Below are 13,604 nucleotides of genomic sequence, written 5' to 3' on the forward strand. Positions count from 1 at the left end.
GTTTTTCTGAAGATTAAGTGGTCATAGTGGTTTTCAAGGCTTTAGCCAGTGCGTTCCACAGTTGTGCGCTGATGTAGGAAAAACTGGATGCGTAGATTGATTTATATTTGAGTCCTTTGCATCGTGGGTAGTGTAGATTTATGTACGAACGTGTTGATTCAGATGTATTTCTGGTTGGTAGGTCGATCAGGTGTGTCATGTATCCCGGTGCTTCACCATAGATAATTTTGTGAACCATAGCACAGATTTTGAAGGCAATGCATTCTTTGATTGGAAGCCAGTGAAGTTTTTCGCGGAGGGGTTTTGTACTTTCTTATCACGTTTTTCCGAAGATGAGTCTTGCTGCCGTGTTTTGCGCGGTCTGAAGTTTCTTTAAGGTTTGTTCTTTGCATCCCGCATAAATTCCATTGCAGTAATCTAAGTGGTTTAGTACCATTGATTGTATCAGGTTGCGAAAGGTTTCCCTCTGGAGGAATTATTTCACGCATTTGAGTTTCCAAATTAAGTAGAACATTTTCTTTGTTGTGGATTTTACTTACATAAGTACGTAAGTACTGCCACACTGGGAAAAGACCAAGGGTCCATCGAGCCCAGCATCCTATCCACGACAACGGCCAATCCAGGCCAAGGGCACCTGGCAAGCTTCCCAAACGTACAAACATTCTATACATGTTGTTCCTGGAATTGTGGATTTTTCCCAAGTCCATTTAGTAGCGGTTTATGGACTTGTCCTTTAGGAAACCATCTAACCCCTTTTTAAACTCTGCCAAGCTAACCGCCTTCACCACGTTCTCCGGCAACGAATTCCAGAGTTTAATGATGCGTTGGGTGAAGAAACATTTTCTCCGATTTGTTTTAAATTTACTACACTGTAGTTTCATCGCATGCCCCCTAGTCCTAGTATTTTTGGAAAGCGTGAACAGACGCTTCACATCCACCTGTTCCACTCCACTCATTATTTTATATACCTCTATCATGTCTCTTCTCCAAGCTGAAAAGCCCTAGCCTCCTTAGTCTTTCTTCTTAGGGAAGTCGTCCCATCCCCGCTATCATTGTAGTCGCCCTTCCCTTTTCCAGTTCCACTATATCTTTCTTGAGATGCGGCGACCAGAATTGAACACAATACTCAAGGTGCGGTCGCACCATGAAGCGATATAACGGCATTATAACATCCTCACACCTGTTTTCCATACCTTTCCTAATAATACCCAACATTCTATTCGCTTTCCTAGCCGCAGCAGCACACTGAGCAGAAGGTTTCAGTGTATTATCGACAATGACACCCAGATCCCTTTCTTGGTCCGAAACTCCTAATGTGGAACCTTGCATGACGAAGCTATAATTCGGGTTCTTTTTTCCCACATGCATCACCTTGCACTTGCTCACATTAAACGTCATCTGCCATCTAGCCGCCCAGTCTCCCAGCCTCGTAAGGTCCTTCTGTAATTTTTCACAATCCTGTCGCGAGTTAACGACTTTGAATAACTTTGTGTCATCAGCAAATTTAATTACCTCGCTAGTTACTCCCATCTCTAAATCATTTATAAATATATTAAAAAGCAGGTTGCGGTCCATTGTAACACCGAGGATTTTCAGGCTGTCTGAGACAGGGAGGATGTCATCTGTAGTGTTGATAGTTGTGGGGTTATACGTATTGTGTTGGGATGAAAGGTTGAGAGAATGTGTTGGGTTTTTTTGTTGAGTTTTAATTGAAATGCGTTTTCCCACAATTCCATGGTGTTCAGGCCGAGCTTGATTTCTTTAGCGATTTCTGTCAAGGTAGTTCTGTAAGGAATGTATATGGTGACATCGTCTGCATAGATGAAAGGGTTAAGGCCTAGGTTGGATAAGGTCTTGGCTAGTGGAGTCATTAGGTTGAAGAGGATTGTTGATAGCTGTGATCCTTGTGGTACTCTGCAATCTGCTTTCCACGGTGATGATATGTTTGATTTTGATTTTTCTTGATATGTTCTTGTGGTTGGAAAACCCTTGATCCAGTTGAGTATGTTGCCACCAATTCCGAATTTGTCGAGAAATCTTCATATATTATGGTTTACCATGTCGAATTGGAGGAGGAGGATGATGTTACCTATTGCTATTTCCTGCTTGAATTTGGCTATTAGAGTAAGTAGTACCGTTTCTGTGCTGTGTAAAGGGCGAAAACCTGACTGAGACTCGTGTAATATTGAGAATTTGTTTATGTAATCTGTAAGTTGTTTGGCTACCATGCTTTCCATCAATTTGACGGGATGGATGCTACTGGTCGATAGTTGGTGATTTTGTTTGCTTTCGTTAGCCTGATTTTTGGCTTTTTTTTAGTTTGCTATTTTCTTGTAAGATAGGAGATTGGATTCTCTTTTTAAAAAGATTGAGTATTTCTAATTATTTTACAGGCTTATACCACCTTCCCATTCTCTGAGGACAAGCAGGCTGCTTGTTCTCACAACTGGGTGACGTCAGCCCCCCCCCCGCCGCACCCTTTACAGATTCTGCCTCCGACTCCTGCATCGGCTCCACAGCCTTTCCCGGCAGACACTCTGGACGAGCGCATCCGAGCCATTCTCCCAGGTCTTCTGGAAGGGCTGCTGCATCAGTCTGTTCCGGTACCGGGGGTGCTTGCGCCCTCAGTACCGTTGATGGAAGCGGTGGCAAACTCTGTGCCTGTGGTGAGGTCTCCAACGCCGGTACCGCTTGCAGTATCGGTGTTGGCTACCACCCAAGTCGACTCCCCGTCAACATCGCTGGAGGAAGCTTCATCGCCGCCGGCACGGGAGTCGACTTCTCGACATCGTCATCGAGGACGTGGTTCCTCGGCGTCAAGACAGGCCCGGTTTCGGACTGCAGTCAGAGAACTTTTGTCCGATACCGAGGAGGATGCCTCATGGGAGGAAGAGGAGGATCCCAGATATTTCTCTTCTGAGGAGTCTTGTGGTCTTCCCTCTGATCCTACTCCTTCCCCAGAAAGAAAGCTTTCTCCCCCGGAGAGTCTTTCTTTCTTTTCATTTGTTCAGGAAATGTCTGTGGGCATTCCCTTCCCTGCGGTGTCTGTGGATGAGCCCAGGACTGAGATGCTTGAGGTCCTTGACTATCCTTCGCCACCTAAGGAGTCGTCCACTGTCCCTTTGCATAATGTCCTTAAGGAGACATTTGTTCGGAATTGGATGAAACCACTAATATCCCACCATTCCCAAAAAAGCTGAGTCCCAGTATCGGATTCACGGAGAACCTGAGTTGATGAGGACGCAGTAACCTCACGGCTCTATGTTTTGGATTCTGCTCTCTAGAGAGCCAGGAGTTCTAGAGATTTCGCCTCGGCGCCCCCGGGACGAGAATCTAGAACTCTGGACTCTTTTGGGAGGAAGCCCTATCAGTCCTCTGTGCTCATGTCCAAAATTCAGTCTTACCGGCTCTACACAAGCATTCACATGTGGAACAATGTGAAGCAACTGGCGGACTTGGTGGTTAAGCTCCCTGTGGAGCACACCAGGCCTTTTCAGGAAGTGATCAGGCAGCTGAAGGCATGTTGCAAATTCCTGTCCAGGGGTATTTACGATACTTTTGATGATGCATCCAGATCCGCTTCTCAAATATAGTGTTGCGCAGACTCTCATGGCTGTGTGCCTCTGACCTGGACAATCGAACCCAGCAGCGGCTTGCTGATGTTCTTTGCCAGGGGGATAATATTTTTGGCGAGAAAGTCGAACAGGTGGTAGAGTAGCTCCACCAGTGGGAAACCACCCTCGAAAAACTCTCCCACCGGACACCTTCAGCATCTACCTCAATAGGTAGAAAGGTTTTCCGGGGAAGGAGGACTGCTCCCTATGCTTGCAATAAGCGTAGGTACAATCCACCTTCCCGACAGCCTTCACAGGCCCAGCCCAAGTGCGCTCGTTCGCATCAACATCGTACACCAAGACAGGCCCCTGCAGCTGCCCAGCAAAAGCAAGAGACGGGCTTTTGACTGGCTCCAGCTGAGCATAGCCGCCATAAAAGTACCTGTGCCGGGGGGGGGTCACGTGATGCTCTAGAAAGAGGAAGACGTGGTCCCGCGTCCTCCTAGGCCCCGACTCCTAATACCGCTTTAAAACGTTGGAAATCTACCTAAAACGCATCTTCAAATAAGAGGGAAATCTTATGGAAAGATTTCTGAGTACACCAAAAGCACCGATGGCGAGTAGAACCGGGAAAAAAGAGAAAGAAAAATCAAAGGCGTCAAGCAGCGCGGAAGATGGCCAGGCGGCGCATGGAGGCGGCTCCTTCACGGAGGAGCAAATACGACAATTGACAGAAGTGGTGAGCACAACATTGGATCAAAAATTAGATAATCTTTGCTCAAAAATATCAAACCTGGAAGCGCAAGCAGTGGAAACGGCGCAGAGGCTGGGAGAACTCGAGCATCGAGTGTCGGAAGTGGAAGACACGGCAGGCCCAGTAACACAGAAGCTGCAAAAGATGGCGACGGAGATTGAGCATTTACAAGCGAAAGTAGATGATCTTGAAAATCGGTCGCGACGTGGCAACCTTCGGATTGTAGGGCTTCCCGAGACAGTGACCGACAAGGTATTGCCTACAGTTTTAGAGAAGTGGTTGGCAGAAGAATTTGCCTTGTCGGATCACGCAGGGAAACTGTGTCTGGAGCGGGCCCATCGAATCGGCAGAAAGCAAGATGGGAAAATGACCCCGCGAACAGTGATAATAAAAATACACAACTATGTACATAAAGACGAAATATTAAGAGGAGCGCGTCTCAAAAGGAATGAACTGAGATATGATGGACACCAGATACGTATCTATCAGGACTATTCAATGGCCTTACAGGAGAAGCGCCGACGCTACACACCACTTTGTCAGCAGTTACACGAAGCACAAGTACCTTTTATGCTGATATACCCAGCCATTTTAAAAGTGAAGACAGAAGGAAGATGGAAATCGTATGACAATTTTAAAGAGGCACAAAAACATGTTCAAGAACTAATGCATATGGATAAGACTGGTTCGCCAGAAGAGGAAGTTTGAAAATGTCAAGGAAGATCAGGTCTGCTGAGGTACACACACGCTATGGGTATGATAAGAATACATAAGGAATATAGACAATGAATTCCAATAACACGCAGTGTAATTAACACACAAGGGAGTTGGGGACGGAGGAGGCGGGAAACCCCACTAGCCCATAAGATATCATGGGTAAGGGACATGGGGAAATAAAAGGAATGGGGGGGAAAGGGTTAGGAGGCAGGGGGGGAGGGGGGAAGGGGGAGAGAGGGACACATAGAGGAAATAAGAAATATAGAGAGTGGTTGGCAATTGGGATACAGAAACATGTGATAAGGGTTCAGATGATGAAACAACAGGGGAAGGGGAATTGGCGGATGGCAGACATAACACGGATCCCTGGGGGGAGGCTGGGTCTCCTAGGGATAGGAAAGGCGGAAAGACAGGTACCTTTATATAAGGAGAAAGTAGGTAATGAGTAAACGTCTGAGTGGTGTTACACGGGTGATTTCGTGGAATGTGTGCGGGATAACATCCCCAGTAAAACGAGCAAAAATCCTTAGTGCACTTAAACGGCATCGGGGGGACATAGCTTGTATTCAAGAGACCCGACTGTCCATGGGTGAGCTTCAGAAATTAAAACGACAGTGGGTAGGAGAGGTTTTCGGCTCCCCAGCAGTGGGTAGACGTGGCGGAGTAGCAATATTAATCCATAAAAATGCCATGGTGCAGGCCAAGCTACAATTTGTAGATAATGAGGGAAGATACGTAGGGGTCCGGCTTAATCTTCAAGGGCAATCATATTTACTGGTAGCAGTATACGCCCCTCAAACTGGCGGGAGAAAATTCTTTGCAGAGCTTTTTGCGCAGTGCCAGAAACAGGGGGCAGATCCCATAATAATGGCTGGGGACATGAATCAGGTGTTAGATCCCATACTAGATAGATCGAGGAATCAGCAGGATGGGGGGACTTCTGGACCTGGGGTGCTTGATGCATTGTGTGACGGGCTGGGTTTGGTGGACCCTTGGAGATTGCTGCATGAAGAAGAGCGGGATTACACGCACACTTCGAGGGCCCACGGAACCCAGTCTAGGATTGATTACATATTGGTGACATCTGGGGTGTTCAATCGAATTATAGGAGCAGAGGTGGGCCCAGAGGAGCTCTCGGATCATGCTATAATCTGGGTAGATATTGAGCCCCGGCCGTATTATCGTGGTTTGGGAGGTTGGAGATTCCCATCGTATTTACACTCCTCCACAGAGTTTACAGAATCCTTGGCCAAAAGCTGGGAAGAATTCCTAAAAAATAATGAACAACATCTTAGTGCCCCAACACTGTTTTGGTCCACTGCCAAGACAGTGATGCGTGGAGAGATAATTGCATATGTCTCCAGGAGAAACCGAATGATTGCACAAAGGATAGTAGAACTGGAAGGAAAGGTCAAAATAGCTAGGAAGAAACATGCAGAGACACACACCAGGGCTAATTTAGACTCCTTGATTGCAGCGAGGGTAGAGTTAAATAGTTTACTACAGGAAAGATACCATAAGGCAATGACCACGCACAGATACAACCTCCGCCGCTATGGAGACAGACCGGGTGGTATGATGGCGCGCCTGATAAAGGGTGTCCGCAGGCCGCAGATTATCACACAAATACGGACTCCCTCAGGTACACTCATATCGAACCCAGAAGGGATAGCAGACACTTTTCACAAACACTTTGCCCGTCTGTATGCGGCGGAAGAAATGGGAGCAGAGGCACAGGATAAAATAGGGGAAAAAATAAGAAAGTATCTACAGTGGTCCAATATGCCCCAACTGACAGGAGAACAACGGAATACTTTAGAGTCTCCTGTGGGAGCCAAAGAGGTACTGAAAGCTATACAGGCATTAAAGCTGCATTCAGCTCCGGGTCCCGACGGCTTCTCGGGTGAATTTTATAAATCCCTGAAACGGCAAATCGTGGGCTCCCTGATGAGTTTCTATGAAACAGTGATGAAAGAGGGGAAATTACCTAGATACGCTAATGAAGCGCTGATTAGTCTAATACCGAAGCCTGGACGAAGCTTAGATGATCCAGCAGCGTACAGACCCATATCCTTAATAAATGTCGACATAAAAATTTTGACCCGAGTTATGGCTGAGCGCTTGGCCCAGGTAATACCTTCCTTGATTAAAGGGGAACAGGTTGGCTTTGTCCGGGGCCGTCACTCGGTTATTAATGTGAGGAAACTTATAGCAGCAGTAGTGGAAGCTCCGGAAAAGACACCCAAAGGTATAGTGATCAGTTTGGATGCAGAGCGTGCCTTTGACAGGGTAACATGGCCCTTCCTACAAGGAACATTGCGTTGGATCGGAGTGCAGGGTTGGTTTGCGAGAGTACTGGGGGCGCTTTATACAGATCCGAGAGCTCGACTGATAGTTAATGGGGTAAGAACGGATGAATTTCTGATAAGAAGAGGGACACGACAGGGATGCCCACTATCCCCATTGCTTTTTCTGTTGGCATTAGAACCCCTTTTATGTAATATAAGGCAAAACCCTGGGATTAAAGGTGTGAAGGTAGGAGAAGAAGTACTTAAGCTATTAGCATATGCAGATGATCTAATGCTGATGGTAGACAAACCATGGGACTCTATACAGAACTTGTTGAAGGAGGTACAGTGTTACGGAGATTTGTCAGGATTTCGCTTGAACCTGTCAAAATCAATGGCAATGGGGATGACGGAGGAGGCGCAACACAGCTGGGTAGGGCCATTCCCTTTCCAGTGGGCAGAGGGGAGATTGAAATATTTAGGGGTAGACATTCCGGTTAAATTATCCACATTGTATAAGATAAATGTGAGACCTCTGCTAGCGGAGACTGGACGCCTGCTGGGCATGTGGAGCGCTTGTCCGCTTTCCCTGTCAGGCCGCATAGCTCTCTTTAACATGTTTATAGCCCCGAAATGGTTATATAAGTTCCAGGTATTGCCACTGCACCTGAGGGGACGGGAAGAGAGGGAGTTGAAGGTCATGTTGAGGAAGTTTTTGTGGAACAATAAAAGACCCAGGTTGCCATTAGAAGTACTATATAAACCTAAAACGCATGGGGGAATGGGTTTACTGAGTATTAGATACCTCACTATTTCTTGCACTATGCGACATGTAAGGGATTGGCTGGTAGGTAGTCAACACTTTACGAACACGCAGTTGGAGGCTTCCTTGACACCTGGAGTACACCTGAGCTGCCAGCTGCACACCACCAAAAGTGGGGTGGGAGTCAAAACCCCCATGAACTGGTTTGTACGTTCAGCTAGAGCAATGTGGAGATGGCTATGCAAGAGACATGATTTTTCGGCAGCAGCGACACCATTTGTCTCCCTGAGGTTGAACCCAGACTTTCCAGCGGGAACAACAGATAAAGTATTTGTGCGCTGGAGACAGCTGGGAATTTTATATCTATATCAGCTGGTAGACGAAGAGGGGCAGCTTAAATCCATGAAGGATCTGAAGAGAGAGCACGGTATTGTGGATACAGACTTTTTTGGGTATGCACAAGTACAACATTATGCACAGGCGCTGGGAGCATTTAACTTAAGCGAGGACGTGCAAGACGTGCTCTCAACAGCATTAACACTGGGATCACAAAACATAGTGCCCCTGCGCTTTCATCATCGCAATCTTCAAGATACCACACCAGATATAGATTACTGCAAACTCGCGACAAGTTGGTCCCGAGATCTGGGAACCGAGTTAACGGTGGAAGATCTTCAGGACTTCCTGAGGGCAATCTTAAAGAGATCTATTTTTATACGACAGTGGGAACAGCAATACAAGTTTGCCCTGCGCACCTATATAGCACCAAGTAGGGCGCAAAAAGCAGGTTTTGGCACCGGGATGTGCCCTAAATGCAGAATGCAAATGCGACCCTGGGCCATTTGTTCTGGAGATGCCCAGATATTCAGAAATTTTGGATACAAATAATAACAGAATCGGGACAGTATTGGAAACGAAAACTGCCGGTGAGACCCCTGCTTTTGTTCGATATATTTCAGCTGGGACAACACATGCCATCGGGCATGTTGGGATTTTTACAAAGAGTAACATTAATTGGAAAACAAGTGATCCTCCTTAAATGGAGAGAAGAGGAGCCCCCTACGAGAGAACTATGGAGGACGAAGATGACTGAGCTAATGCACCAGGAACTCTGTGGAGTGGTTTCAGTAACTAACCACGTAAAAGACCCCAAGGTGTTTAAACAAACATGGAGAAACTATTGGAACACAATGCATCCTGCTGTCCGCCGCCACATTCTTCAGAAGCTGACATATAGACAAGGGAGACGGGAGACATCTGAAGCAGAGTGAACAAGAAAGAGCCGTGGTCAACTGCATCTATATTTCAAGGAACTGGGAAGGGAGGGGGGGAGGGATTGTTTTTGAGACAAGGCGTTTGGACATGAAAGGTGGAGAGACAAGGCTCTCTACATTCTAGTGTAGCTTATATAGATATATGTACATAATACATAGTTAAGAACGACTTTATTGTTTGGAAGTTACACACAGGGGCAATATATAATGCTGTTAGATTTGGATAGGGGACAGGGAGGTGGGAAAGGGTTTACAAACATAAAAGGGGGATAAATGGGGATGGAAAAAAAAAATGTTTTCTAGAAATAAGCACTGTGGTTTGCGGAATCATCAGAATAACGTTGTGAATGGCGCTTCATATGTTTTGTATATTTCATCAATAAAAATTATTGAAGTAAAAAAGTACCTGTGCCGGACGATCTACCAGTCGGGGGGAGGTTACAGTTTTTTAACCAAAGGTTGCCTCTCATAACCTCCGACCGGTGGGTTCTTCAAATAGTCCGGTTAGAGTACTCCCTCAATTTGATCTCCACACCTCCAAATTGCCCACCAGGGGCTCAGTCCTTCAGCTTCCAACACAAGCAGGTACTTCCAGTGGAACTCTCAGCCCTTCTCAGCGCCAATGCAGTCAAGCCCGTTCCACCAGGGCAAGAAGGACTGGGATTCAATTCCAAGTACTTCCTTGTGCAAAAGAAAACGGGGTGGGGGGATGCATCCCATCCTAGACCTAAGAGCCCTGAACAAATATCTGGTCCGAGAAAATTTCAGGATGGTTTCCCTGGTCACCCTTCTTCCCATGATTCAGGAAAACGATTGGCTATGCTCTCTGGACTTAAAGGATGCCTATAGTCACATCTCGATACTCCCAGCGCACAGGAAGTATCTTCGATTTCGGTTGGGAACTCTGCACTTTCAGTACTGTGTTCTGCCCTTTGGCCTCGCGTCTGTGCCCAGGGTCTTCACAAAGTGCCTGACAGTTGTCGCAGCATCGCTACGCAGACTGGGAGTGCATGTCTTCCCTTATCTCGACGATTGGCTGGTGAAGATCACCTCGGAAGCAGGCGCTCTACAGTCCATGCGGATGACTATTTGAGTGCTAGAGCTACTGGGGTGTTTAATCAATTATCCCAAGTCTCACCTTGTCCCGGTTCAGAAATTGGAGTTCATTGGAGCTCTGTTGGACACACACACGTCTCGAGCTTATCTCCCCCAGGCAAGGGCAAACAATCTCCTGGCCCTAGTGTCCTTGGCTCGAGCATCTCAACAGATCACAGCTCAACAGATGTTGAGACTTCTTGGTCATATGGCCTCCTCAGTTCGTGTGACTCCCATGGCTCGTCTTCACATGAGATCAGCTCAATGGGACCCTAGCTTCTCAGTAGTATCAAGCCACAGGGGATCTAGAGGATGCGATCCAGCTGTCCATCGCTTTTCACAATTCCCTGCAGTGGTGGACGATTCGATTTAATTTGGTCTTGGGACGTCCTTTTCAAATTCCTCAGCCACAAAAAGTGCTGACAATGGATTCATCCCTTCTTGGGTGGGGAGCTCAGGAAGAACTGGTATGATCGTTTTCAGGAAATGAGCATAGAAGCCTGGTACATCTTCCTCCCAAAGAATCCAGGGTTCTAGCTTCTCTGCCTGGAGGTGCTGAGGCATAGTCTCTGAACTCTTGGCTCTTTCGAGAGTGGATTCCACCACCATGGAATTGTGAGGCAACTGAGGCATACCAAAACCAGGCACACTGTGGGTTTGATAATAGGTGTCAATCTTCTTGGGCAAAAGAGGGACCAACAGAGGGGACTCTCAGTTGCTGATGAGGACTTCCCCAAGTACCTCATGGAGAGGTGCAGTCACAGCCAAATTAGGAGGAGATGTGTATTCCAGGACCTTGAGCCTCTTGGCCCTGGGCTCAGACTCCTCGGTGCCAACGAGGATGACGGTCCTAGGCACCCTGTACAACAGGAGGCATCTCGAGACAGGTGGAAACCCACTTGATGCTTCACTGCTCCCAGTTGGTAAGGGTCGAGAGGCAGCCATGCTTACCGATGCTCCAAATGCTTCTGACCTCAATGCCAAGTAACCGGACTTGGCTCCAAAAATCCTCTCTGGTTGAGCCTCGCTGGAAACCTGTGTCCTCTTCATGCAAAGACAGAGATCACAGTTAGTGAGACTATGGCTTGGCCCAAGACACTGTAGAGACCAAGAATGGGTATCTTTCAAAGAGATTATCCGATTGCACCAGATACAGCGCTGGAAGCCACTGGGAACCTTTGTGGACATGGAATAGAAAAACTTCCTCAGCTAAATTAAACTAAGCGATGGTGCCTGAAAAAGGGGCAAGGCATGGCAAAAAGAAAGGGAAAAGTTCTCGGCCGAGGTCAAGGCCTAAAAGCAGCCTGACAATGACGAAAAATAAAAGTAAACTTAAAATCGGACAAAATCACTAATATTTAAGGGGAAAATAAAAAGGATGGAGAGTTCCACAGCAGGAACACAAAAAAGGATGAAAAACAAAAACAAATGAAAAATAGTCAAAAAACTCTCTAGGATCGAGTGATGTGAGGAGACTAAAATTCCATGGCCTCTCCTCACCGCTGTAAAGACCTGAGGAAACCACGCTCTCATGGCGGACAGGAAGGAGCACGCAAGCGTTGTGGAAGTGTGTCTTGCGCTTCAGAAAGCTCTCGTTAGTCTTTTGTAAATTCCAGACCGGGCAACGCGGGTTGGCATCACCCACTTGTGAGAATTATAAGCCTGCTTGTCCTCGGAGAAACCAGAAAACCTTATGCTGAAATTTTCATTGCATATTTTACTATTCATATTCAGCTTCAGACTATTATTCAACCAAACATGAATGTGAATTAGGCGTACTATTTGGGGCCAAATCAGTTCAAATATGAGTGTTTGGTACAGCTCATATCTATCAATAAGTACCTTATATATAGATATCTTATTTACATATCATATTGTTTCTAGTAATATCCCCCCACCTGTTTCAGCACCGAAAATTACTCTAAATTACACCTTAAAGCCAAATTTAGATTTCCCCCTCCCCAATAATAGCCCACCCCCAGAATTCACAGTAACTGGCACTGCTCTCCTCCACCCTCCATCTCCTGTACATAAGTACATAAGTAGTGCCATACTGGGAAAGACCAAAGGTCCATCTAGCCCAGCATCCTGTCACCGACAGTGGCCAATCCAGGTCAAGGGCACCTGGCACGCTCCCCAAACGTAAAAACATTCCAGACAAGTTATACCTAAAAATGCGGAATTTTTCCAAGTCCATTTAATAGCGGTCTATGGACTTGTCCTTTAGGAATCTATCTAACCCCTTTTTAAACTCCGTCAAGCTAACCGCCCGTACCACGTTCTCCGGCAACGAATTCCAGAGTCTAATTACACGTTGGGTGAAGAAAAATTTTCTCCGATTCGTTTTAAATTTACCACACTGTAGCTTCAACTCATGCCCTCTAGTCCTAGTATTTTTGGATAGCGTGAACAGTCGCTTCACATCCACCCGATCCATTCCACTCATTATTTTATACACTTCTATCATATCTCCCCTCAGCCGTCTCTTCTCCAAGCTGAAAAGCCCTAGCCTTCTCAGCCTCTCTTCATAGGAAAGTCGTCCCATCCCCACTATCATTTTCGTCGTCCTTCGCTGTACCTTTTCCAATTCTACTATATCTTTTTTGAGATACGGAGACCAGTACTGAACACAATACTCCAGGTGCGGTCGCACCATGGAGCGATACAACGGCATTATAACATCCGCACACCTGGACTCCATACCCTTCCTAATAACACCCAACATTCTATTCGCTTTCCTAGCCGCAGCAGCACACTGAGCAGAAGGTTTCAGCGTATCATCGACGACGACACCCAGATCCCTTTCTTGATCCGTAACTCCTAACGCGGAACCTTGCAAGACGTAGCTATAATTCGGGTTCCTCTTACCCACATGCATCACTTTGCACTTGTCAACATTGAACTTCATCTGCCACTTGCACGCCCATTCTCCCAGTCTCGCAAGGTCCTCCTGTAATCGTTCACATTCCTCCTGCGACTTGACGACCCTGAATAATTTTGTGTCATCGGCGAATTTAATTACCTCACTAGTTATTCCCATCTCTAGGTCATTTATAAATACATTAAAAAGCAACGGACCCAGCACAGACCCCTGCGGGACCCCACTAACTACCCTCCTCCACTGAGAATACTGGCCACGCAATCCTACTCTCTGCTTCC

The 13,604-nt window shown here is 46.6% G+C and overlaps 1 protein-coding gene across 3 annotated transcripts in view; it reads left to right on the plus strand.

Moving 5' to 3' along the window:
* The window catches only part of SRRM2 (serine/arginine repetitive matrix 2), a 438,109-nt gene that overhangs the window by 213,186 nt on the left and 211,319 nt on the right, over positions 1 to 13,604 (plus strand). The gene's annotated exons all lie outside the window — the stretch shown is intronic.

Source organism: Microcaecilia unicolor, chromosome 7, assembly GCF_901765095.1.
Source record: "Microcaecilia unicolor chromosome 7, aMicUni1.1, whole genome shotgun sequence".
NCBI classification, from domain to species: Eukaryota; Metazoa; Chordata; class Amphibia; order Gymnophiona; family Siphonopidae; genus Microcaecilia; species Microcaecilia unicolor.